Genomic DNA, 26,804 nt, shown 5'->3' on the forward strand with positions numbered 1-26,804 from the left:
CAGCAGCTGTCAACTCACAGGCCTCTTATAATCTGAGGTAAAACCAGGCTTTATTTGTCTAAGCTGTTGTGTTTGGAGTTTCTGCAGCTGAAAGCACTGCAGGCTAATGCACACCACTATGACAAAGTATCAGCCAGCATCATAGGTGGCAGTGAAACCCTGCATTCCCAGTGCATTTTGAGATAGAGGTGTGTCCGCTGTAACCACCAAGAATGATAACACTACAAATAACATTTCTGAGTATTCATTACATGCCAACAACTATCCTAAGCAGTTGGCATATTGACTCATCTGATCTTCCAACAATCCCATGGGGAACATTTTACAGGTGTCAAAACTGAGGCACAGAGAGGTTGAGGGAACTTGCTCAAGTTAGTAAGCAGTGAGCCAAGATGTGAATTCAGAAAGTCTGGCTCCAGGATCCATCCTCACAGTCGCATGTGATACTCACCCTCTCTCTCTCTACAATTAGGAGTCAGGGGAGACCAGCATAGCCCTGATCGAGGCTTCTTGTCCTGAACTTCATGGCTGCCTCATTCCTTCCTTTCATGCACTTCTCCGGGGAAGCCAGCTACCTGCTAAAGGAGGGTGGAGAGCCAGGATCAGAGCTGGAGGAACTGCGATCTGAAATGTTTGACAGCCTCGGGCTGGGGCAGCCTTAGGGGCTACTTCACAGACAGCCAAGACCCCTCCTCTGCTCCAGGGCATGTATGAGTGAACACTGTCAATATTTTTTCTCTTCCTTCTCTCATTTCCCAAGTTGATTAACCCCACTTCTGATGAACATCTTTTTCATTTATTTTTAAAGCTACTTTAGTATTCAGTAATGGTGAAGGCAATGGCTCCCCAGTCTAGTATTCTTGCCTGGAAAATCCCATGGATGGAGGAGCCTGGTAGGCTGCAGTCCATGGGGTCGCTAAGAGTCGGACAGGACTCAGTGACTTCACTTTCACTTTTCACTTTCAAGCACTGGAGAAGGAAATGGCAACCCACCCCAGTGTTCTTGCCTGGAGAATCCCAGGGACGGGGAAGCCTGGTGGGCTGCCGTCTATGGGGTCACACAGAGTCGGACACGACTGAAGCGACTTAGCAGCAGCAGCAGTATTCAGTAATACTGGTGAATCTTATAGGCTGGAGACTGGCTGTCTCTTCTTCACCTATTTATCACTTAGAGCATTTTTCTCATTATTCATTTACTTATTTTTAGTGTGCTTTGTTGCTGTGCGGGCTTTCTCTAGTCACAGTAAACCAAGGCTACTCTTTGTTGAGGTGTGAAGGCTTCTCAGTGCGGAGGCTTCTCTTGTTGCTGAGCACAGGCTCTAGGCACACTGGCCCAGTAGTTGTGGTGCATGGACTTAGTTGCTCCTAGGCATACAGAATCTTCCTGGACTAGGGATTGCACTCCTGCCTTGGCAGATATCTACCTGCTTATCCACTGTACCACCAGAGAAGGGAAGTCCTTACAGCTTTTTTTTCAATTGTGAAGGAAATACATGGCTGCTGTAAACCCTTAACATAGTTTAGAAGTGTGTGAAATGCAAAGTATGATTTTCTGCTCCTATGTTTTCAACCTCCAGGGTCTTTCCCCATAACTCAGAAGGATAATGTTGCCTATGAGGTTGGAGTGTGTCCTTTTAGTTTTCTCTACACAAACACACTCACCTTTGTAAGATGCACATCTCTTATCTTAAATTTTAAAAAAATCAGACTATACATGGCATTCTGTAAATTGCTCCTTCTCCAAAAATAATTCATGGACTTAAATTTGGTTCATTTTAGGAAGGAAGTACTACAATTCCCTCGGTTAACTTTGTGTCCATGGATACTGATTGTTTCCAATGTGCTGCTTTTGTGTACTTGTGTGCTAGTTTGGGTTAAAGGGGTTCCTATAAGTGGCACACTTGTGTGCATGTACACACCTATCACCATCAAACAGGTATGACAGGCATGGCCAAGTGCCCTTTCTCACTGCTGTCCCAGGCCCTCTTCCACTGACTGAGGACAAGAGTGCTCCTCATCCATGCCTTGCTAATCAGAGATACTTCCCATACTTAAAAATGTTGCAAACACCCCATCACAACATGCAGTTCCCTAATCTTGGTTTCTAAATACAGCCCCCACTAAAAGGAAGCAGGAACCAAGGTTTCTTGGAGAAATGATTGATTCCAGGGTTGGGGCAGGGAACTTAAAAGGGGTTAGAGGGACTTCCCTGGTGGTCCAGTGGCTAAGACTCTGTGCTCTCAATGCAGGAGTCCAGGGTTTGAGCCCTGATCAGGGAACTAGATCCCATATGCCACAACTAAGACCCAGCATGGCCAGATAAATACATAAGTTTTTTTAATGGGCTTAGAATAGCTTGCTGTGACAGAAAGTAAGGAAGTAATCAAACTATGATGGGGGTGCGTCAAAGGGACACAGGAGCCAACTTGAAGGAGTTCCCATTGACCCAACTGGGATATTTTGAGCATCAAAATAAGTAATTACAAAAATGAATTATAACCACTAGAATTAAAAAACTCCATGCATCCTATGAGATTGCATGCTTGCTCAGTCATGTTCCACTCTTTGCAACCCCATGGACTGTAGCTTGCTAGGCTCCTCTGTCCATGGGATTCTCCAGGCAAAAATACTGAAGTGGATTGCCATTTCCTTTTTCAGGGGAGCTTTCCAATCCAGAGATTGAACCTGCATCTCCTGCAATGACACGCAGATTCTTTACCATCTGAGCCACCTGAGAAGCCTAGTAAAGAAAAAAGGAAAGGCTAGCCTTCACAGTAGAATGTCAGCTAAGAAGTATAGATAGAACTTAGAAAAACTATCATTTGGCAACAATTGTAATGATAACTGATACAGACGAGGATCAGCAGCAGCAGATGCCAAATTTGTGGGTGAAAGTTTGAACAGGAATAGTGTAGTCACTGAACTTGTTGATTACAAAAGGAAAAGTAGTAACTTGGGGCCTTCCCAAGGCAGAGCGGGGGTCTGGGAGATAAAGTTCTAGTAGTCGTTACAGGGTGGGGAGGATAGACAGAGTTCCAACTTCACACCCTCCTAGTGGATGATTCTGAAAGCTTCTCGGGGGGCCCAGCAGCCCCCGGTCCCCATGATGACCACCCCTCTATTGGACTTTCTCCTCTCTTACTCATGCCTCCTGCCATCACCTCCCAAACCAACTCCCACCCCGAGTCCTATCTCAGGCCCTGCTTTGGTGGGGACCAAGGCAACCTGCTTGGTGGGCTGCTGAGCCCCAGGGTGTCCATGCCGCTTGGGGAGACCAGTCAGGAGCACCTGCCATGGTTGAGTTGAGGGCCACTGTGGGTGGGACTGGAGGGTTTGCTGATAGACCCTGGGGGACAGCAGCACAGTCGTGGCGGCTCTGCTCCCAGGCTTTGGAATGCAGCACTGGGAGGACGAGGTTGCCACCTGCTGCTATGCGGGAGAGTTCCGGGCAGAGCTATGCAAGTGCTGCTAGTCACCCTGGAGGTGCCTTCCAGAGCGTCAGAGTGACCTTTGTGGGTGACATCAGTGCACAGATGCATGAAGCCATTGCCTGAATGAGCTCACCATGGAAGGAGTGGGGAAGAGAGGAGGCTACCAAGAATGGAGGCTCCTGGGACATTCCAAAATCCACACGTCAGGACAAGAGGGTGAGGCCAGCCAGGGGACCAAGGAGGGTGGGTGGCAGGTGAGGTGAGACTCCAAGCCAGCTGTGTGAGCGGGATTCTGCTGCTGCTCTGCGGGTCCCAGCCAGGGAGGGGAGCGCTGCCAGGAGGGAGTGACTCACCCCGTCAAGGGCAGCCAGCAGTGTGGAGGGCACGACAGCCAGGATGCGAGCGCATCCCTCAGACATCCCGAGATTCAGGGAGGAGGGGTCGGCTGCCTCGGGAGCTGCTGCATCTCTGATGTGTCATTAGCACTAGGGAGGAGGACAACTGAGCTTTTTTCCTTTATGGCTTTTTAAAAATCTGTTTTCTACTTTGAGCAGATGTTATTTTTTTTGTGTAAGAAAAACCAGTGTATCTTATTTAATTTAAAGGTAAATTGGGATATTTGTAAATTATGTATCAGCTACAGGGTTAATAACCAAAATATACAACAAACTCATACAACTCAAAAGCAAAAAAAGAGAAAAAATGAAAGAAATTTGATTTAAAATGGGCAAAGGACCTGAATACAGACACACCTCCTTTCAGCATGCTTTGCTGTCCTGTGTATCACAAATACTGCTTTTTATTTTTTCAAATTCAATGTCCATAACCAAAAAAAGTAAGTTAGGTTCCAGACATATTCTAGATCCTTTAGGCACAGTGGTGGGCTAGTGATAACCTCATGGCTACCAAGTGCATCTGGGGACTTTACACCCAGGGGAGGACAGTTCACCTGGGTTTTGGTTCAGTGGGGCTGGACTTCTAGGTGATCCTGAGCAGCTTCCCCTGGAGAGAACCAGACTCCCATTTCAGACAGCCTGTGTAGAGTCTCTTGTCCCCTCTGTGGTGCTGCTGCCTCTGTCCATGAGACGGAAAAGTGGCCTCTGAACACTGGGGTGGCAAGGGGCAGAGGGGCATCACTGCCTGCCATGCTGTTTGTCTGCCATGACCTTCCTCAGAGGGCAGGCATGGAGGTCATTGTCTCCTGGCTCCAAGGCCAGCTCAGCAGGGCCATCTGACTGCCATCACAAGTATCCATGGATAAAATAGATTTATTCAGCATTCACCTGTTACGTGGTAACTGAGCACCCACTCTGTGCCATCCATCATTCTGGTTGCTAGGTATGTAGCAGTTAAGAGAAGATGCAGTCAGAGTAAGGTCAGGGACCATCTAACCATCTCATCCTCTTGTTGTATGGCATCACTGACTCAATGGACATGGGTCTGAGCAAACTCAGGAGACAGTGAAAGACAGAGAGGCCTGGCATGCTGCAGTCTATGGGGTTGCAAAGAGTAGGACATGACTGAGCGACTGAACAAAAACAGCAAAGGTCAGGAACAGGGGGATGACTCTGACTGTGGATGCAATGAGCAGAGGCAGGCCCAAGGCCCTGAGCCAAGCTGCTGTTACAGCCCAGTCTGCAGTGCTTCTCCTAGTGGAGAGCTGACAGTGGCCAGGCCTGGGAGCCCTTTGCAGAAGCAGCCCCACACCAGGTGAGGAGTCTGAGGACTGGGGCAGAAAGTGCTGCCCAGCACCGTGAGTGAGTGCCCTTCTCCCAGCCTCAGCCCACTCACTGCCACTCCTTCACACAACGTTCCACGCTCACTCACCCTAACTGCCCATGCTGAGTCCCTGGCCCCACCTGGCATGCTGCCCAGGAAAGGTGACCTTGGCCTGTACCACAGGGACAGGTCACAGGCAGTGGCTCCTCTACAGGACAGGCCACACTGCAGTCATTTATAAACACATCACAGGACAACTCCAAGCCAGTTGAAAATCAATGCAGCAAAACAAAAAAACAAAAACCCAGAAGTCTGCTAACGCAGTAACCATAAGCAGCTTTCTCTGGACCCTGGGCTCTGGGTGGTTTCTATGGTGATGGTTCTTTGGGGCTTTGGACCCCTGGAAATGTGGGGATCAGCGCTGCAGTTCTTCTCACAGCATCTCCATCAACTGCCTTTTCAGCTGAGTCTCCAGGGTGAGAGCCCTCTCATCACTTTGTTGTTTTGCTAGATTAGCCTGTCTTTTCTGATCTGTGCACAAAGCGTGAGTTACCTTTATAACTGAAAAGTCAATACTTCCATTATGATTCAGAGGAAAGTTTATAGTTTACTTACAAAAACAATAGAAATGGCTCTGGCCAAGTTGAGTTGGGTAAAGTGGGCGCCTGAGGGGTCTTCTGGCCAGCACCTGACCCACTGCGGAGCCTCTGGGTGTTTGGCAGGACACAGAAGTGAGCCAGTTGCTGATTCATGGATCCCAAGGCCTCTTGGTTTGGGCCTGGAGTCTTCCTGGCCTCTGGGTCTCCTCCTGTCATTGTCCCCTCCCATTTTTCTTCTTCCAAAATGACCAAAAGAAATACAGCCTCCTATTTCAGTGGGGGAAAAAAATTCATTTAAGTAGCCTTTTAATAAAAACAGAGGCTCTTGCTTGATCACAAAATCAATTAGTTGGTGGAGAATTTTATTAGTCAATCATGTAAGTAATTAAAAATATTGATTGATGGGGGCACCAGAGGCCGAAAGCGGCTGCTTCTCCCCAGCAGTGTGGGGCGGTGGCTGGCATGGGGGCACCGGGAAGTGATCCTAAGTGGGGGCTTTTAAATCACTCCCCAGCGTGCCTCTCCCAAGGTCAAACTGGGACACATTAGACAAGGGAGTCAGTCGATCTTGGAGCCTCCATTTTCTCATGTGAAAAACAACAGGGCTGATAACATGGTATTCTTTTGTGGACTAAATGAAGCAGAACTTGGTTGGTGAGTGGCATGGCTCTGAGGGTTCATGACAGGTGGGGCTGTATTCCTGACTGTCAAGGAATTCTAGGCCAAGGAATTCAAGTTCAGTCTTGTCCTGGGGCCGAGGGTAGGAGGGACAGAACGCTCAGGGGGCCTGGTCTTCTGAGTCAGGCCTCGCCAACAGGCAAGGGCTCTGCCGGGTTTCGTCTGACCAGAGGTGGGTCAGGGAATGTGGGTGTCCAGTCTCCTATGCTCAGCACCCAACTCAAGTTCAAGGGGAGAGGAAATGGACTTCCTGTTGGCAGGGGAGTGGCAGATTTCTGAGAGAGCATGTGGAACTAGAGCACTTTTGTGGCCAGTTTTGGAAAATATCACCTGCTACATTGGATCCGTTCCTGGAGGCTTGAGGATGGTATCCTCGGCCTTGAGAAGCACCCATCTTGGTGCCCACTGCGGAGGGATCATGAGGGGGGAACAAACCTCCACTGACTGAGTGCCCTGCCCTGTGTCTGCCTGCTCTTCATGGCACATGCAGTGGAAATCACTGCCCCGCTCCACAGATGAGGAGTGGGGATCTGGTGGCTCCATCACTTAACTGCTCTGTTGTAAGTTCTCTCCTCCATTCTGGGCCTCCTGGTCCCCTAGTCCAGTGGATGCAGGGAGGCCCACCTCATCCTGGGAGGCCCCTCAGGATCAGACTCCATGGGTGCCTCCCCTAACATCTAAGAGGTCTGTGTAATGGACCAGGAGGATGGGGCTTCCTGTAGAGGGAGAGGAGGAACAGAACCTGAGGGTCCTCTGCCGTCAGTCCCTTCCTCCACCTCCTTGCCCACAGGGTGCAGCCCTGCCGGAGGGTCCTCAGGAGGGATCCCTGGTCTGATGGGAGCCCAGGTCCTCAGGACCACCTGGGACAGTCACCCCCACACCAGGCCCCAGTCCGGCTGCCCCTTCCTCCCCAGGAACCCGGTAAACCTCACCTGTCTGGGCCCTAAAGGCTTGCCCCACCACGAAGGCTTCTGAGCTTCTTTCCTGGCACACAGTTTTGCAAAGCCACCCCGGAAAGCGGGCCCTGGGGGTGCTTGTATGCAGGCTGTTCGTCCTCTGTAAAGCCTGGCTATTTGTTTAGACAAGCTGACATTTCCATGGTCTTTTATTAAAGAAAATATCCTGGGGAGAAGGCAGGATGTTTGCACACAGCTTATACCCTCCGCCTCTGGTCCCCAGCGCCCAGGAGCGGGAAAGGCGGCAGGGGTGCCAGCCTCTCCCCCCCCCTTCTTCCCTGAGAAAGGAGGGGTGGTAGGCAGCCACCCACAGGTGCAGGGATCCTTCCAATCTCTGCTTGGCCCCATGCTCTGAGGGGCAGGATAGAAAGAGACCAGGCAAGACCATGGCTTCCTTCTCGGTGGGACTGTGGTCAACGACCCCACTGGGGCCTCCCGGCCAGCTCCATCGGTTGTGTCCTGTATCAGTCTGTCTCTGGATCTTGTGTGCTGTGCCCTTTGCTCTCCTTTGTGTCTTTGTTATCAGCATCTGCTAGGGGTTCCCCCGCAGTCAAAGGGCTGAGTTAACTGCTGGCAGCCTTCATTCTGAGCTAACAATCCTAGTTATTCTGCGGGATCTGTCTCAAGGTGCCAGGGGCACCTATGGCCAGAGGAATCTCCTTCCCCATCAGCCATCACCCAATCACTTCTGAGGTGGCCGCACTAGGGTGTTGCCTTTCCCCCAGCACCAGACAAAGGTATCACAGTCACACTGACTGGGGTGTGAGTCCCAGCCGTGCACAGCTAGCTGCCAATGAGGGCCTGCTGAGCAGCCCCGTGGGGGGCCCTTGGGTGCTTGCTGTGCATGCCTGACCTTCCCCAGGGCAGCACCCTGGGGGTCCCCATCTCCCTCACCATGGCTGGAATGCAGTCTAGGTATGAGGTCCTGCAACCTGGCTCTGCAAGCAGATGGAACACTGGTGCACTCCAACACTGTGTTCTTACCTGTCCTGGAGAAAAGGACAGGCTCGGCACTGTCTTCCGGTGACACGGGGCTGGTTTGGCCTTAATTAAATCACCCTCGGCCCAGCTCATAGTTATAAATTGCTATCACGCCCATGGACCCATTTCAAGCAGCAACCTTCCAGGTCTGTGTAAACAACCCCACACCCTCCACTCCGGCTCCCGCCTGCAAACCACAGGAGGTGTTTCCATTTTAACCAAAATCAACTACCGACAATTAGGGATCCTTGGCCTCATTCATCATGAAAGGGCTGCACATCTGAGGATTAGGAGAGTACAATTGCCTCCCTCCCGAGAGGAGACAGCCGCCAGGCCCGGAGCGGCCCAGTGGGTGGGGCTGAGCAGGTGGGAGTGGGGGTGGGGAAGCCCGGATTCTACTTACTGGAGGTGGGGATGATCCCACTGCCAGGAAGCACCCCTGTGGGTCAAGTATTAGTCTTGTCAGCATATAGGGGTGGGCAGAGTCCTGGATGCCGAGAGCCTATCTGAGGGGTCAGGCCTGGGCCTACTCGCAGCGGGTGGTGAGTTAGGGGGATGGGCTGGGAGGGGGAAGAAAGGGAAAAGGAGGGGACACAGAGGGAAGAGGGCAGGGAAAAGCGAGAGGGGACAGCAGCAGCATCTGGGTCCTAGACCAGAGCAGACGCCTCTCACTGGCCTCCCTGCTCCCCGCGGGTCCCCCAGCACCCCCCTTCACACAAGCATTAGCCAAAGTGAGCTTTCCAAACGACAGTCAGACCCTGAAACTCCTTCATGCAAACCTGTTGCCAGCAGAATAAATTCCACATCCCTTCTGATGGCCCTCAGGGCCCTTCATGGCCTCCTGATCCCTCTGCTTCTTCAGCCACTTACTTCCCTGGGACCACGCTGCCGCCTATCCATCCTTCCAGCCTCAGGTCCCTGCACTTATATTTCCGTTGGGCTCCCTGTCTCCTCACCTGTCTGGCTTTTTCTCTCTCTCAAGCTCAACTGTCGTTTCTCAGGAGAGGTCCTTCCTGAGCACTCCCAGCCATCCTGCGTGAATCACCTCCCAGCAAACCCTGTCCCCTTGGCCTGTCTGCCCCCTTCATGGGCCTGCTGGTCAGAGTTGGCAAGCATGTTCCTTATTGACCTGTTGGCCGTCTCTCTGCTAACAGAAGTAGGGGACTCACCTCTCTGGCCCATGCTCTGAATGGTTGCTGCTTCAGGCACAAGAGTGCCCCCCTCTGCCCCGCAGGCTGTCAGCTTCCTGAGGGCAGTACTCCTTCTGCCTCCAAGCCGGGTACACGGTGTGATGCCCTGACCTGCATGGGCTCCGTTCATTGGGTCACGGTGCTGGTCTTCTTCCCACTGTACAGACAAGGAAACACTGCCTCCCATACCCCGTGCCCTGGAGGGGCGCTCCCCAGTGAGCGGAGCGGCAGCGGGCCCAGCACTGGCTGGAAGGCCTGTGCTGACCCTCAGGCGAGGCCCTGACCCTGCCCAGAGAACATGGCCCAACGCCTGGCGGCCCTCCAGCTGCGGCGGACATCTGCTGCAGCTGGGCCTGGCCTGCAGCTCTGCCACATGTGTTCTGTCTCAAACCCTGCACTGGGGACGCCCCAGGTGATATGAGACTCACACTGCAATTTCCTGTGACGTAATTAGCTCCCCAGAGCCTGGGGAATGGTCGGCTGCAGGCAGGCAGAGGGTGGGCTTCCCTGCAGGTACGTGTGTGCGGGCACGTGCGCCTGTGTGTATGTGTGTGTGTGTGTGTGTGCATGCATGTATGCATGTGCACGTGAGTGTGTAGAGTTGCTCCTCGGGGACTGAGAGGTCTGGGGTGGAGAGGTAGCACATTTAGGTCTGCTTTTTAAAGAGATAGTGTCATGGGATGTCTAAAGGCTTTGGAATCTCAGAGGCCACACTTCCTGATGCTCCACCCCATTCAACCTCTCAAGGGTCTCAGTATCCTTATCTATAAAACAGGGCAACAGTTCTACCTCACTCTCAGGCTCACCATGAGGATGAAAATGCAGGACAAGTGCTGAAGGCCCCTCCCACCCCGAGCAGGTGCTGGGAAGTGTCATGGAGAGGCCTGGGGTGGGGCGGGAGGGAGACCTCGGGGTCCAGCACACTTAGTGGCGGGACCTTGGGGAAGCCGGGAACCTCAAAGGTGACCTTGTCCCTGACTACTCAGGAGGCAGCTGGGAAGGTCCATGAGAGGATATAGGCCCAAGAAAGCCGGCCCGGTGACAGGAGCTAGAGAGACCGTCATGCTCACGACTGAAATCTGAGCTCTGTTCAGGCCTCCACTGCTGGGTGTGGGCCTATTTGGGGACTCTGCTTTTTCCTCTGGAGCCTCCTGAGATCTTCCAGCCTGGGAAGATGGAGAGTGCCAGCCCTTGGGGATTGCCAGGGGTTCCCTGGAAGCTGGCAAGGGGCAAGAAGCTTTAGCACCTGTGCTCTACCGCACAGGGAGGGTGCGCCCACTCCTCCAGCCAGGTTTGCAGGTTTTCTGGGGCTGTTGGGGCAGAGATGGGGTAGCTGAGGTCACACACCAACCCCTCCTTCTTGTAGGATTCACCTCCTGTCACCTCTTGTCTCAGGCCTCCAGGGTAAGTCCTCTGGAGGTTCAGGGTCCATGTTGCTCTCCAAGGTGCCCTCCTTCAGCAGCCAGATTTGGGGAAGGGGAGGATTAAAAACAAGAGCAGTTAATCCCAATCTGCATCTTTGTGTTAATCATTCAGTCGTGTCCAATTCTTTGCTGCCCCACGGACTATAGCTCGCCAGGCTCCTCTGTCCATAGAATTCTCCAAGAATATTGGAGTGGGTTGCCATTCCCTCCTCCAGGGGATCTTCCCAACCCAGGGATCGAATCCAGGTCTCCTGCATTGTAGGCGGTTTCTTTACCATCTGAGCCACCAAGGAAGACCAATCCCAATCAATTATAATAACATAGATAACTAATAAGGAACTCCTATATAGCACAGGGAAGTCCACTCAACACTCTATAATGATCTATATGGGAAAAAAGGCCTAAAAAATGATATGTATAACTGATTGTTTATATAACTTTGCTGTATACCCAAAACTAACAAAACATTGTAAATCAGTTACACTCTATTAAACAAACAAAAAACAAGAGCAGTGTCAGAAAACGCTCTCCAGTCACCCAGGGTGGGGGCCTTTGGGTGGGGGAAGCCCCCTGTACCTCCCAGGCCTCAGCCATGTCATGGGACCTGGTCTGTCCTGCCTGCTCCAGGGCCACCTGAAGTCCAAGTGACAGTGCTGTGTGAAAGGATGGAAGTAATAAAAATAATGGAAACAAGCTAGCACAGGTTGTTATTTTACCTTCCATGTCCTAGTTCTGCTAACTCCCCTGGCTCTGGGCTGAGCTGAATGCCTCCCTGTAAGGAGATGATGAACAGCTTATTCCTTTGTGTGCAGCCAACCAGAAATTCAGCCTGCAGCACTGCAATCTGTGCCCAGTGGGCAGCCCCGGAGCCTTGCCCTCTCACTCAGTTTCCTCTCTGATTCGCGGCGCCAGCACGGGGTTGCCTCTGTGCTCTCCTCCTCCGGAGTTGGGCTGGGTTTTTCCTGTGTTTTCTGGAATCTGTCCAAGCTGGCTTTCCCTGATCATGGATTGTTCTAGCTCTTCAGGTGCATATGCCATCTCAGGGGATGGAAGCTGGGGAACACTGCACCTAGTACCCCATGTTTCCCATGGCCTGGGCATATCCCCTCAGAGCATGAGACAACCCAGCTGCCAAACTGAGGCTGCCTGGCCATGCCTTCTGCTTGGTGGGACTCCTTGAGGGAAAGCCTGGACCACAGACTGGCACCGACCTCTGAATCCTCCTCCTCTTGCACCACAGAGCACTGGACAGAGGCCTTGTGCTTCACACTACCTCTGAGGCCCAGCGCTCCTGCACAGAGGGACTGTCATCACGCAGGCAGGATGAAGACCCTGGGGAGGCCACCCCATCATGCCACACAAAGTCCCTACCCACTGGCCAACCCATGACCCTGGCCCCTCCCGTTGCAGTTCCGGGGCACCCCATTCTCTGAGCCTCACGTGTACCCAGGCCCTGGGCACCATCAGCACGGTCCCCAGGTGAGCCTCCTCTGTGACACCTCCTGAGATGGCAGGGCTGGGGACAGGCCAGTCCCCCGCCTCTCCGAGTCTCTAGGCTATTCTGCTCCAGGGAGGGGCTACACATTACCTGCCCCTCCCCTAGGCCCTGCTGGCAGGTGGGATGAAAGAGGGTCCAGTAACCAGGTCACCATCCCTCCAGAGCCCTGCCCAGCTGGACCAGTGGACCACAGACGTAGTGATGAAGTCAGAATCACAGGCTCCATCCCATGGGCCAAACTCTGGGCCTCTGCCTGGAGACGAGTCAGTGCATGAGCCAATGGGCAGGAGGCATCTGTCACTCTGTTCTCGGACATCCCTGGCCCCTGAGCTCCTAGCCGACCTGCCCTAGGCTGCAGGCTTCTGCTTATGGGATGGATCCTTCACTCGATGCCCAGAGTTAAACGGGCATTTTTTGCTGCTTTTTCTTATCCCTAACACAGCTTCTGGGATTAATTATCAATACAAAGTCATATTTGAAAGGCAGTTACAGAGCCAGCCCAACATGAATACCATAACTCAATAAACAGCAAAAAAACAATGAGATCACCAGACCATGGGCCACTCTCCTCTATGAAGACAGATGCAAAAAACCTTAAATTATTAGCAAATAAAATAATATGCCACAACCAGGAGGCCCATCCCTCTGATAAGCAAGGCAATACACTAATAAAAAGGGTATTAACAGAGTCCACTCTTTTTTTTTTTTTTTTTTTTTTTTTTTTAATATTATTTTATTAGTTGGAGGCCAATCACTTTACAACATTTCAGTGGGTTTTGTCATACATTGACATGAATCAGCCATATAGTTACATGTATTCCCCATCCCGATCCCCCCTCCCACCTCCCTCCCCACCCGACTCCTCAGGGTCCTCCCAGTGCACCAGGCCCGAGCACCTGACTCATGTATCCCACCTGGGCTGGTGGTCCGTTTCACCATAGATAATATACATGCTGTTCTTTCAAAACATCCCACCCTCACGTTCTCCCCCAGAGTTCAAAAGTCTGTTCTGTATTTCTGTGTCTCTTTTTCTGTTTTGCAAATTGGTCAGATGGTGGACAGTGTTTGGAGGGGTGCAAAGGGGCTTTAGGACCCAGCAGTGCTCTGACCTGGGTGGGTGACACCGACGTAGGCACTCTGGAGAATTCGTGGAGCTACACATTTGAGCTATGCTGTCACTGTGTGGTGTTATGCTTCAAAAACAATTCAATAAGAAAAGTAACCAATAGAGAGAGGATGTTGCTTCAATAAGAAGCAACCAACATACGGCAAACTGAGAACTAGCAACTTAAAAAATCAGTAAGAAAAAATAAAAACAACCTCAACCCACTCCAGTATTCTTGCCTGGAGAATCCCATGGGCAGAGGACCTTGGTGAGCTTCAGTCCATGGGGACACAAAGAGTGGGACAGGTAGAGAGGGACGTGGGAGGAGGGATTGGGATGGGGAATACATGTAAATCCATGGCTGATTCATGTCAATGTATGACAAAAACCACTACAATATTGTAAAGTAATTAGCCTCCAACTAATAAAAATGAATGGAAAAAAAAAAAGAGTGGGACACGAATGAGCAACTGTTGATGATAAAGATAGGAAAAGTGGGCAAGGAATGAAAAAGAGCAATTCACTGAAGGACACACGAATGGTCATAAAAATGTGAAATCAACTGTTCAACAATCAGTAATCCATTGAGAAAATAAAAACAAATAAAAATGGAGTATCATTTCATATCCATCAGTTTGGGGGGAAAATGGTATCTGGTAATCCCAAGAGGGATTGTGAGAATGATGAATTGTGAGAAATTTCACACCCACGGACAGGGGTGTGAATTAATACAACCACTTGAAGGATGGAAAAGAAATGTGTGAATTCAAAACAGTGCATGCCTGAAGATGTGGAAATTCCACTCTTGGTACATGCCCTTTGATACCACTGGGAAGCTGAATAAGAATGTTCATTATGGTATGAAGTTTGCCATAGAACAAAACTGGAAACAGCTTAAATCATTAGGAAAGCAGACAAATAAATTGTGAGATATTTATGAAATAGAATCCTCGTGGAAAAGTTAAAATGAGTGAATTAGATCAATGTAGAGGAACTCAAATTTAGATTATAGTTTAAAGCCCGTGTGGCTTCATCATCCATACATGCTCATAGGCCCTTTGTGCATGTGTGTGTATGTATGTATGTGCATCTGTGTCTGCATGTCTCAAACTATGGAAAGCACCCTGAGTTGGAAGGAAAGGAAAAATTCTGCAATATTTTGTTGCTTTTACATGAATTTAAAACTTCTCAGGTAAACATGACCAAATCTCAACATTTACAAATTCTGACACTGGTGTCCGCTATAGACCATTCTTTTCTACAGTTTTAAACTTTTAAACAGGAAAAAAAAAAAAAAGGAAAACCAAGGGAATGAACTGGGAAAAAAGCAACAATTAAAAAAAGGCTGATGAATTTGGAGAAAGTGGCAGCTGCCACAACTCTCAGAACAGTTCAGGGCCCTGGCCAGCCTGAATCTCAGGGCTTCATTCATGAACTCTTCCAGTCCATGACTGGGTCTGAGTTTGCAGAGGCTCTCGGCTGACCTTGGAGGCACCCATGGGTGCCCTGGATTATAGAGCTGGTCACTGCTCCATCAGGCTATGCAGGCCCTCGTTTCAGGTCCAGCTCTGGTCCAGCTCTGGGCAGCCCCTCTGGCCTCTAACTCACCCTTATCATGGAAGCCACTTGGGGATCTGGTGGCTGTGTCCCCAGTCCAATGTCAGCCCAGTCCACTTCCCCTACACCAGATTCCAGAGCCCAGACCAGCTCAGAGACTGCAGCCTTCCACACTCCCCTCCTGTTCTGGGGCTTGAGGAGAAGGGAGATATAGGTATATACCCAAGCTATAAAAATAACAGCCCGCATTTATCCTGTATTTAGAATCCCCTGTCATCACCTGAATTACCTCTCATAACCATCCTCTAGGAAAGCAAACACCAGGAGACCCCTCACAAGGGAAATCCATGTTCCTTTTAGCCCACTGAAGACCCAGGAACAAGGAAAGGACCCAGAACAGACAAGGAGGGGGAAAAGGCTGGGAAAACTATTTGACTTTTTTTTTGGTCCCAGACACATGGAAGTCAGAAAGAGCTCACATGTGAACAGGAATAACAATGGGTGGTGCCCCAGTACTGGCCTCCTCCAGGCTTGGGACTTCCTCCTGCTTCAGGAGGAAGGGCCTGGAGGAAGGAAGTGGTTGCCCTCGGGTCAGGAGAGGCAGGGTCCAGGTTGGCATTGCTGAGAGACGTAGGCACTGCAAGGTCTTAGGCTATCACTTGTTGGGCCCCTTGCTCTCTAGCTCTGGTCCCTCCTCCCAGCCTCACAGTTCTGGGGCACCCAGAGGCTTCACCTGACCCTTGCACCCATCTGGCCTACTCAGGTTTCAGGGGCAGAAGCTGGGGTATGTCCCCCACACATACCTGCACCCTGGCAGTAGTGGGCAGCAGCTGGTCTCTTCATTTCTCACCAGCACTTGGTACAATCGGAAATAAGGTCCAGGGGCCCAGCATGCTGCTATGCTCTCCACAGCCCACAGCACTCTAGACTCAAAGAATTCCATGGTCACATCTGATTTTTCCTGCTGGAGCCCATCCATGTTTACATGTCAGAGTGCAGTGGGGGTGGAGCTGGGGTGGCCTCTCTGGGCGCTGAATCCCCCACCCCCACCCCCAAGAAGATGGTCATGGTGTCTGCTCACAGTGGACCCCAGGGAGGGAGGCTCGGAGCTGGGGAGCGCCTGAAAGGATAGTAATGCAATCACCACCCAAGACCGAGAGCTTTTGCCACAGTATCATGTTCACGCCTTGTGACCCAGCACACAGCTAGATAGAGAGCCCCAGCGGTGGCTGAGGCCCTTCTGGGGCTGGCGCCCTCCATCTGGCCGGCACTGGCTCCTGCGGTCCACCATTCCCAGTCTAACTGTCTTCTGGGCCAGAGGCCCTGCTCAGAGGTCACGTCCTTGGCTCATCTGCAAGAAGCCAACTCTCAGATGACATCTCATTTACATGCCCAGTGTCCCAAAGCAAACTTGTGAGCAGTAAATCTGATCAATTCATGTTAGTATGCACAGGTTCAAATAATACATTAGAAATAGTCTTTGCCATCTTTGGGGAAACAAGGTTGAGCTAAAAAGAATAGGTATACAAATAGGAAAAACAGGCCAGTTGAACACAGCAGGTGTTCTATCAGTAAATGCAAATCATTTTGCAAAATTCAGGTGAAGACCCATGTTTGGTCTTGCACAGGCCTGGAAGCTCTAAAGTGGAAAGTGGAAGGTGGAGCAGGTTGGTTCTAAGTCAGGAAGGCCTCCATCCAGGCACAGGCTGCTCCTCCCTAACCCAGCAGCCCAGGGCAGTGGGGGAGGCCAGGGTGAGCTTGGTGCCGGACTGGACAGGGGGCCTGCCCAGCCCTTTCTCGTTCTCAGGCTCCTGAGGGTCTGAATCCTGAGGGCCTAGGGCCAAAAGGACAGTCGGCCCATGTCCTGGGAATGCTCCTGGCAACCAGGCTTTTACATCAGCAAGATGGGTCAATCCTTTGGGCCCCACTCACCTCACAGAGCCCAAAGTTAGAAGCCATCCAGGTGGGAATAAGGCTGGGAGGACCCAGCCTCCCAGGGGGCAGAAGCTGTTATGTTGTCTGTAACTCTGGACCCATCCTCGGTGTTCGATGGATACTCAGCGAGTGGTTGATGTGTTTATTCAGCACAGGTGCCAGGCTCAGTGTGGTGACAGTGGCCAATAGGACAGACACAGCCCTGTCCCCTGAGCTTGTGTTCTAGTGGGTGAGACGGACCCATAAACAACAGCCTGAGTGGCAGGAGAGATCCCTGAGAGAACCCCTGGGTCACAGTGACGGTCCCCGTCCTGTGAGGTCCCAGGGTCATGGACAGAGAATCAGACAAGGCAGAGAGCAAGGGATGGGAGGCATGGCTAGTCTCAGCTGTGGCCATCTTGAAATTCTTAACATTTTACCTTTGACCTTGTGTTCTCTGAGTAAGGCTCTGGAGAAAAACAGAGCACCTGTGATCAGGGGAGACATGTAAATTTGTTGCAGCTTCCTTTATATTGAGAAATGGATTATTTCCTGCCATATCAATAAACAAGGACATCACAGTCATCAGTGATTCTAGCCCTTCAGGGCAAATAGGAAGGAGAACAATACCTGCTATCTGGCGGCTACCAGGCAGCCACTACCTACGGTGAGCTCAGGATGTGAAAAACACAGGACACTGGCCTCAGATAGCAGATGAAAGGAGTGATTTCAGTGAGCCCAGACTCTTGCATCTTCCCATACATAAAAAACCACTAAATGCCTTAACTTGGGGTATCTGGTTTCCTTTAATTAACAGGTGGCACTAGTGGTAAAGAACCTGCCTGCCAATGCAGGAGATGCAAGAGATGCATGTTCAATCCCTGAGTTGAATCTCCAGGGAAGATCCCCTGGAGGAGGAAATGGCAACACCCTTCAATATTCCTGACTGGAGAAGCCCCATGGACAGAGGTGGGCTATGGTCCATAGGGTTGCAGAGAGTCAGACGCAACCGCAGCAACTACACGTGCATGCGCTTGATGCTCAGGGCTATCTGACCTGTGTTGTAAAACTTCTATATGACGTGACTCCTCCCCACACCTCCCTGCAGCAGCTCTTTCAGGGTTACTTGAGATGCTGTCTCCAGGGCTTGAAGCCCTGAAAATTTCTGCCAAACAAAATATAACTCAACTTTTAGGTTGTGACTGTTTTTTCAGTGGACTACATAGGCCTTCATGAAGCCTCATGAGCACAGGGTGCTGGGTGGACAGTGTTTTGGGACAGTGGCTCAGCAAGGACAAAGAGAGCTTGACGTGTCGATCACTGAGTAAGGGTGGCAGTGAGACCTGAGGGCCAATGCTTTCTGGTAGAATCGGAATGCACTGGGCATTGGCAGTGTAAGAAATACAAACAGGGGCCCATCATGTCCTTTCTCTCTCATGTCACTTTGACACTTTTCATATCAGTCAGCCACTTGGATGAGAATGATGATAGGAGAGGACTTCCTTTCTCATGAGTAAGTTGAGGTTGAGGGTGTTGGTCCCCTGGTGTCAAGAAGCGAAATTAAAACAGTTGAGTTAGTAGTGTGAAGTATTTTCACTGTTCTGATGAGAAAAGAAAAAAAAACACACATGAACATATGAGCTATAGAAGTCTTGGGAATTTTGAGTATCAGTTAAATGTTCTTACACTTGCATTTAAAATAGAAAGGTGAAATGGTAAGGTTCATGCTAATAATTAAAATTTTTTCTTTCCTTAGAATGACATTAAATAACAAATTAAAACACTGCAAAAGAGGAAGATGGAGAAAGAAAGGAAGAAGCTTCACATTTCAGAACTTTTTCCTTGCTTTTTGAATGTGGGGCCCATGACTCACTCTGCACTGAGCCTGAGTGAGCATTGTATTGGAACCATGGTGCCTGCAAAAGGTATGTGGGAGCAGGTGGGGGAAAAGGGGCTGGTCAGAGAGGAGCCTGTGATAAGGGTCCAGCATGGTCTTGGGGGACAGTGGCTGCCCACCAGCTGTGGTCACTGCAGGGAGGAGGAGTAGGGTGGAGTGGACCCCTCAAGTGTGCCATTTAGTGCCCTCTTAGGGACAGCCTGGGAGTCGGGGTGCAGGGCAGAAAAGGAGCAGCCCCCTGCCTTGTGCCAGCCAACAGTTTTTATGCATCCGACCTCCAAGTAACATTTCCCTTGAACATGGTTCAGAGGCTGCGTGGAGACCTGGGGCAAAGGCAACTCCCGGGCTGAATTCAGGACTGGACTTGAGTGCTTCCAGCCTGGCACCCAGAGCTCTGTGGAGGTCCAGGACACCTCCTCCCCACCAAGGTCCACCGTGGGGGCTGTGGTTATGGGAAGCAGTTTGATTTCAACACCTCGCCCCACCCCTAGCCTGGAGGCCGTCTTGGCCCCAAGTGAGGTCAACCTGTGAGGAAGTTCCAGCATCTCTCCTTTCACTCAGCAGCCCTGCTCTGCAGCCCGGGTAGGAAGCTGACGGCCGGCTGGTGTCTGGGGAGTGCTGCCTTCCACTTGAAAGTGTGGATGATTAAAGCCAAGGCTGGCGGTGATGGAAGTGGCTCCATTAGCTTCTGGGGAAAGTGGCACATGGTTTTTCCCTTCTGCGCTTGTTCTACCCTCCCTGGGGTCTCTCTCTCTCTCTCTCTCTCTCTCTCTCTCTCTCTCTCTCACACACACACACACACACACACACACACACACAGAGGATCTTGTGGGATACAGCCGTTCTGTGAGGTCAGCAAGGCAGGGCTGGGCAGGGAGGTTAGGGAAGTGGACATAATGAGAACTCAGGCTTCCCGCACAGCCACGCTGGACCTGGCTCTCTAGATGCATTATCTCATTTATTTAATCCTCACGTGGGTTCTCATAACTATTACCAGAGCAACTGCTGTTTCCAGGGCGCTGAATCTATCTGAGGGATTTTCAGTGTTTCATCTCAGATCCTTATGTGTGGGTTTAACTGACGAAGGGGTGGTAGGGATGCCATTTCATTTTTTAAAACAATTATTAATTTTTGGCTGGTCTGGGTCTTCTTTGCTGTGTGAAGTCTTTCTCTAGTTGCGGCAAGTGGGGTCTACTCTTTAGTTGAGGTATGTGGGCTTCTCATTGTGGTGGCTTCTTCGTTGCAAAGCATGGGCTCTAAGGCACTTGCACTTCAGTAGCTGAGGCATGGAGGCCTGGATGCCCCTCAACGTGTGGAATCTTCTGGGATCAGGGATCAAACCTGCGTCCTTTGCATTGGCAGACAGATTCTTAACCATTGCCCCACCAGGGAAGTCCTGCCCTTCCATCTATTTAGATCCTCTTTCATTCCTTTCAGCAATGTTGTGTAGTTTTCAGTGAACAAATGTTGCACATCTTTTATTAACTTTTTTCTTAGCATTTTATTCTTTCTGATTCTATTAAATGGAATTTTTCTTCATCTCATTTGCAAATTGTTGTTTGCAAGTATATGAAAGTACTAATACATGGATTTTTGTCTGTTGACTTTCTATCTCAAAAACTTGCTGAACTCATATTAGTTTTCATAGTTTTTTAGGATTCCTTAGAATTTTTTATGCACAAGATTATGTTATGTTACCTGTGAGTAGAGATGGTTTTACTTCTGCCTTTATGATCTATATGCCTTTTCTTTTCTTGTCTAATTGCCCTGGCTCGAATCTCTAAGACAGTATTGAATAGAAGTGGTGAGAGCAGGCATCCTTATTTTGTTTCTTATCTTAGTGGGAAAGTACTCAGGCTTTTTACTGATAAATATGATTTTGTGGGCTTTTCATGGATGCCCTTCCGAAGATTAAGGAAGTTCCTTTCTACTTGTTTGTTGACTGTTTTTCAGATGAAAATACGTTGTATTTTGTCTAATGCTTATTCTATATCTATACAATCATGTGAATCTTTTTCCTTTGTTCTGTTTAATATGGCGTTTTACACTGACTCTTTTTCAGATGTTATATGAACCTTACACTCCAAGATAAATCTCACTTGCTTATAGTATGTAATCCTTTTTAAAAATCATGTTGCTGGATTTGATTTGCTAGCATTCTTTTTTTTTTTGCTAGCATTCTTATATCTATATTCATAAGGGATACTGGCCTGTTGTATTCTTTTATTGTGGTGTCTTTGTTGAGTTTTGGAACCAAGACATTATTGACCTCATGGAATGAGGTGGTAAATGATCCCATATATTTTTTGGAAGAGTATGTGAAGAGTTTGTAGCAACTCATCTTTCAATATTTGGTATAATTCACCAGTGAACTATCTGGGCTTTGGCTTTTCTTTGTGGGTAATACTTTTGATTACTAATTCAACTTCTGTACCTATTATAAGTCTATCTAGGAGTACGTCAAAGCTGTATATTGTCACCCTGCTTATTTAACTTATATGCAGAGTACATCATGAGAAACGCTGGGCTGGAAGAGGCACAAACTGGAATCAAGATTGCCAGGAGAAATATCAATAACCTCAGATATGCAGATGACACCACCCTTATGGTAGAAAGTGAAGAGGAACTAAAAAGCCTCTTGATGAAAGTGAAAGAGGAGAGTAAAAAAGTTGGCTTAAAGCTCAACATTCAGAAAACTAAGATCATGGCATCTGGTCCCATCACTTCATGGGAAATAGATGGGGAAACAGTGGAAGCAGTGTCAGACTTTATTTTTTGGGGCTCCAAAATCACTGAAGATGGTGATTGCAGCCATGAAGTTAAAAGATGCTTACTCCTTGGAAGGAACGTTATGAACAACCTAGATAGCATATTAAAAAGCAGAGACATTACTTTGCCAACAAAGGTCCATCTATTCAAGGCTATGGTTTTTCCAGTGGTCATGTACGGATGTGAGAGTTGGACTGTGAAGAAAGCTGAGCACCGAAAAATTGATGCTTTTGAACTGTGGTGTTGGAGAAGACTCTTGAGAGTCCCTTGAACTGCAAGGAGATCCAACCAGTCCATCCTAAAGGAGATCATTCCTGAGTGTTCATTGGAAGGACTGATGCTGAAGCTGAAACTCCAATACTTTGACCACCTCATGCGAAGAGTTGACTCATTGGAAAAGACTCTGATGCTGGGAGGGATTGAGGGCAGGAGGAGAAGGGGATGACAGAGGATGAGATGGCTGGATGGCATCACCGACTCGATGGGCATGGGTTTGAGTGAAGTCCGGGAGTTGGTGATGGACAGGGAGGCGTGGCATGCTGCAATTCATGGGGCTGCAAAGAGTTGGACACGACTGAGCGACTGAACTGAACTGAGATATTCTATTTATTCCTGAATACATTTCAGTCATCTGTGAAATAGATTCTTTATCAAGGTACCTAATTTGTTGGCAACTCAGTTATAGTATTTCTTTTTAATTCATTTTGTTTCTGTAAGATTGGTAATAATGTTCCCTATTTATTTCAATTCTGACTTTAGTAATTTGAATCCTCTCACTCTATCTCTCCCTCTCCATCTCTTCCCTTTCTCTCTCTTTCTCATCAGTCTACCTGTGGTTTGTTCCTCTGTTTCTCCATTACTTCCTTCTTTTGTGTTATATATTCTAGCATACTGTTTTACTGTCCTTGCTGTTTCTTTTATTGTATTTTTAAAGTTATTTTCTTAATGGATCCCTGCAGATTACAGTGGACATATTAACAATCAGTTAATGTTTAGGAAGATTTCCTTAAATGCTTTGAACCAATAAGTCCTTTAGCCTTTGCTGAGGGACTTGTGTGTGTGTGTGTGTGTGTGTGTGTGAGAGAAATGGGAGTGAGGGGGCATCTTTAACACTCAGGCAGGCAGTTTACAAGTCTGCTTTAACTTTCACTTTCTGCTTGAAGAGAGCCTCAAGTTACATCAGAAGTGAGAGATTAGGTTCATGACAGGTTTTCCTAAGCATGTGCATAGCCCTGCACGTGCATATGACCTTTCAGATTCTCAGGAATGTGTCAGAGCTTTTTAAAGCCCCCTGTTAAAAGCATCATGTTCCCTAGACTTTCTTTTGCAGTTTTTTGTTTAGCCTCTTGTCTGCCCCAACTACTATTGCTACCTAAGACAGTGGGAGTGATAACTGCCTTCTGCTCATCGCTGTTAGCAAATGCCTTAGGCATGGAGCTATTCATATGCAGTAAGCTTTGATTTTTTAAAAAAATCATTTAAGGGAACCTCCCTGGCGGTCCAGTAGTAAAGACCCAGCACTTTGAAAGCAGGGGGGGTGTGGGTTGGATCTCTGTTTGGGGAACTAAGATCCCACACGCCATGTGGTACAGCCAAATAAGTAAATAAATAATTTAGGAAGTTGGAGGGTGCTAGAATAGAATGCAGAATGTGACAAAAGAATCTAATTGCACTAGAAATGTCTGACATTACTTCCCTGAAAAGGATGGGGGAAAAAAGGTGCTGATCTAAGTAACTTCAGAAATGAGTGGAGGGACTTATTTGGTGGTCCAGTGGCTAAGACTCTGTACTCCTAAAGTAGGGGGCCCAGCCTCGATCCCTGATCGAAGAAATAGATCTCGCATGCTGCAACTACAGATTCCCACATGCCACAGCTAAGACCCAGTGCAGCCAAATAAATAAACAAATACATATTTTAAAAAAATGAATGGAGTTTGTAAGACTAGAAAGGAACTGTACACAAGCACTATATTCTAGTTGATATAGTCGTTCCTCACAGAAGTATGAGTTAACAATTCTGAAGCCATTCTATATGTATACTGAAACGGAGCAATTAAATATAAGGGTGGTTGATTCTGGAAGTCAGATTTCTCCTTGTTGGAGTGCAAGATTTCAGCTGAACAAGGAGGGAAAGATAGAATGATCTATAGCTTAGCCAAGCTGACACAGAAAAACTAATCATTGCATGTAGTATAAGCAGTTATTTCTTTGCTTTGTCAGCTAAGAAAGCCTAGAAGCAACAACACCCCAGTAGCAATGAGCGTACTCAGAACTCAGATCCTGGTTTCTAAACCATTCTCCAATAAAAGGAACCAGAGCACTTTGGAGAATGGCTGAATCTAGGCTGGGATTGGAAACATAGAAGGTGAGGCTGGAGCATCTTGTAGTGCCAGAAAGTAATAAAATGATAAAAACAAAAGAGTAAAAGTAAAAAGTCTACAACGATGGAGCTAAAAGGAGCACAGGAGTCAAGTGAAAGAGTTCTTATGTTCAAAGCTGGAATAATTTGTGTGACAAAATAAACTAGTATTGGATTATAACCCAAAGTATAAAATAAATATTGATGATTCCTTACTGATATAAATAAAAGTGAAAGTGTTAGTCATTCAGTCACTCAGTAGTGTCTGACTCTTTGTGACCCCAGAGACTAGAGCCCTCTAGGCTCCTCTGTCCATGGAATTCTCCAGGCAACGATACTGGAGTGGGTGGCCGTTCCCTTCTCCAGGGGATCTTCCCAACCCAGGGATCGAAACCAGGTCTACTGCACTGCAGCAGATTCTTTACCACCAAGCCACCAGGAAAGCCTTATATAATTAAATTACTGAGTAAATAAATAAAATGGGGAGAATAGACAAATATCCCACGGAGAAGAATTTCAAACAATTGTTGTAGATGCTACACACTTAGAGGTAGAGTGTAACTCCCACTCCTTAAGTGTGGGCTATTCTTAGTTACTTTCTTTTATAGAATATGGTATACTTTGCAAAAAAAAAAAAAAAAAAAAAAGCAGAGGAGGAAGACAGAAAGGAGGAAGGGAGCGAGGGAAGAAAGGAAGAGGGGAAGAAGGGAAGAAAGAGGGTAATTTTACAGTAGAGGAACCTCACAAATATTATCTCAGCCAAGTAACCAAGGTCAATATTGACAATCCCAAGACATATTAACAGCAAAGACCCTTGGTATGATAGAATGAGATGGACCTTTTACCTCTGTGGTCTTCATCTCCAAAACATATTACCCCAGCCTAATCATGATATAATATCAGATATATCCCAACTGATGGATATTTTACAAAATACCTGATTAGTACTCCTTGAAACTATGAAGGTCATCGAAGACAAGGAAAGTCTGAGAAACTGCCACAGTCAAGTAGAACTGAAGGAGATATGATGATCACAAGTAATGTGTTCTCCTGGGTGGGCTCCTGGAGCAGAAAAAAGACGTCAGATAAAACCAAGAAAATTCAAAGAAGGTGTGCTGTTTAACTGATGACAGTGCATCGGTATTGGTGCCTTGGTTGTGACAAAGCTACCATACTGACAAAAGAAGCTAATAACAGGGCGAACTGGGTGTGGGGTATACAAGACCTCCCTGTACTATGTGCACAATCCTTCTGTACGTCTAAAGCTCTTCTAAAATAAAAAATTTATTTTAAAAAATGGATTTGAAACTTTGTGTAGAGAGATGGCATAGATGTGCCGGCATTTAAGTAAGGGATATTTTCCTAAATGCCTTTTCTCTGGGATGATTCACTTCCCTGGAGAACACCCCTCAGATTTCTGGCCTGGAGACTATGGGACTGGCTGCTGCTTCATGGGGGGAAGGGATGGGGAGTCTGTGTGCTCAGGAGGCAGATGTTTCCTCACCTGTCCCTCACTTTCAACGAGACACCTCCCCTTCTCAGTAGCTTCTGTTTTTTAAAAACTGGGGTATAGTTGCTTTGCAGTGTTGTGTTGGTTCTGCTGTACAGCAAGATGAACAAGCTATGCGTGTACACGTATACTGTCCGCTTTGGACACCCCTGCTCCCTTTTGGACACTCCCTCCACCACCCCACCTGTGTGGGTCCTCACAGAACACTCAGCTGAGCTCCCCGTGCTCTGCAGCAGGTTCCCCCAGCCACCAACACAGGGCAGTGTGTATGTGTGAATCCTGATACCCCAATTCACCCCACACTCCCTCCCCCCGACCCTGTCCACACATCTGTCCTCCATGTCTACATCTCTATTCCCCTACAAATCTGTACCTTTCTTCTAGACTCCATATATGTCTGTTAACATAGGCTATTTGGTTTTCTCTTTCTGACTGACTTCTCTCTCTATGACAGACACAGGTCCATTCACGTCTCTATGAATGACCCAACTGTATTCTTTTTTATGGCTGAGTAATATTCCACTGTATATATATGTACCGCATCCTCTTCATCCACTCCTCTATTGATGGACACTTACGTTATGTCCGTGTCCTGTCTGTGGTAAATAATGCTGCAGAGAACATTGCGGTACATGTGTCTTCTTAAATTGTGGTTTTTTCAGGGTGTATGCCCAGTAGTGGGATTGCTAGGTCATATGGTAGTTCAGTTTTTAATTTTTAAGGAAGCTCCATACTTCTCCCCATTGTGGCTATATCAATTTACAATCCCAATACTAATACTTGATGCTTCCAATACCAGGACCTTTCTGGATCACTTTTCCTGTGAACACTCCTCCCACCTCTTGCAGGCGTGTGGTGAGGGTCTTGGGGCCTGACTCTGGGGCTCAGTCACTGCTTCTCATTCATTTCCCTCCATGGGACTCATGCTGTTTCTACCAAACTATCTGCTTTCCATGTTCCCACAAGTGTGTTGACATCAGTTGTTCGGTTGTCTCTTCCCGTGTGTTTTGATGGACCCTCTTGTTTATTTGTCTTTTTAGCTTTCAGAGTTCTCTTTCTTTCATGATCATTTTGGTAGGATTTGGGGAGAGAGTGAAAATAAATTATATGCTCCTTCAGCCAATTTTAACTGAAAGTTTCATGGTTCTTCGACCATGATCAAATATTCTGTAGGAAATCTGGGATATGACCTTTCCAACCTTAAGAGCCTGGGGCTG

Source organism: Muntiacus reevesi, chromosome 2 (genome assembly GCF_963930625.1).
Source record: "Muntiacus reevesi chromosome 2, mMunRee1.1, whole genome shotgun sequence".
Taxonomy (NCBI): Eukaryota; Metazoa; Chordata; class Mammalia; order Artiodactyla; family Cervidae; genus Muntiacus; species Muntiacus reevesi.